This window comes from Chiloscyllium plagiosum, unplaced genomic scaffold (assembly GCF_037043375.1).
Source record: "Chiloscyllium plagiosum isolate Xiang-an unplaced genomic scaffold, Cpla_swu_hap1 HiC_scaffold_2, whole genome shotgun sequence".
Taxonomy (NCBI): domain Eukaryota; kingdom Metazoa; phylum Chordata; class Chondrichthyes; order Orectolobiformes; family Hemiscylliidae; genus Chiloscyllium; species Chiloscyllium plagiosum.
In genome coordinates, this window is record NW_028270140.1 from 127,376,741 (window position 1) to 127,377,942 (window position 1,202).

The 1,202-nt window shown below is 40.2% G+C and overlaps 1 pseudogene; it reads left to right on the forward strand.

Moving 5' to 3' along the window:
- The first annotated feature begins 604 nt into the window (after positions 1 to 604).
- Positions 605 to 726, forward strand: LOC122539773 (U6atac minor spliceosomal RNA; annotated as a pseudogene).
- The last annotated feature ends 476 nt before the right edge of the window (positions 727 to 1,202 follow it).

Consider the following 1,202-nt stretch of genomic DNA (forward strand, 5'->3'; position numbering starts at 1 on the left):
AAACCAAGGGTTACAAATGTAACACAAATAGCATTTTGTAGGTTGTTAAATTATAGCTAATACTTCTAATGTTTAAAAAGCAGCCTGTTTAACTTTGAAAATATCTTAAAGCTTAACAATAATTTTTATCAACAGGCCATTTACAACCGTTATTTCCCAAAACTGTTTTTCAGTTCCCATTCAATTTTTTTGTTTAGAGACAACAATTATAAGGATTGATTGATGCAAATAATTTACTATCTTCAGCCTCATCACCTTAATGATCTGAAGTTAGTCAGGGAAAAAGTGAGGACTACACATGCTGGAGATCAGAGGCAAAGAGTGTGGAAAAGAACAGCTGTCAGGCAGCATCTGAGGAGCAGGAGAGTCGATCTTTCGAGCATGAGCTCTTCATCAGGAGTTAGTTGGGAACAGGCTGAAAAGGGTAGTCTTACTGGATCATGGGGTGGCTATCTCACTAGGGAGACAACTGATGGTGGTTTAACCTGAAGGTCATCACACCTCAGGCGAGGTTGAGAAGACAGTCCTTCGTGGTAATCTAAGTTGTTGCAGGAATTGAACCCTTGCTGTTGATCACCATTCTGCATTGCAAATCAGCTATCAGCTATTGATCTAAACTGAGAAAAGTACTCTCCATAATTATGATGGAGGGGTTCTTCATGGCCTTACAACAGACAATTGTTAAGGCACTGCCATCTACTTAGTGGCATCTAACCATGTTATTTGGGCCTTTTTGTGTTGCAGTGGTAGTGTCCCTGCCCTAGACCAGGAAGACCCAGGGTCAAGTCCCACTTGCTCCAGTGGTATGCAATAACGTCTCCAATCTGACTGATTAGAAAAATAGGATAACAATAAAAATTAACATGCTCAGAATAGAAGAGATTGAACTGAAATGATGGAGGGAGAGCAGGGATATTCTTCTGAAATTATCATCAAGCCCTTCCAGGGTTGGGGTGTGATACACAGCTTCATGTTTTATGCTTGGTACCTCACTTGCAATAGTGTTCCGTTTATTTGCCTGCTGTTTTACATCTTGGAAAACCTCGAGCCTCCGCCAAAAATGTAAACCTTCAGTGAGGTTTTACAAATGGTCCAATCACAACAGCATTCATAGAAACTTGCAGAGGTGAAGTCTGATTCATCAGTCTTGTCTGGAAAGAACAGTTTTTAAAAAATCATTGACAGAATGTGGGCGTTACTAG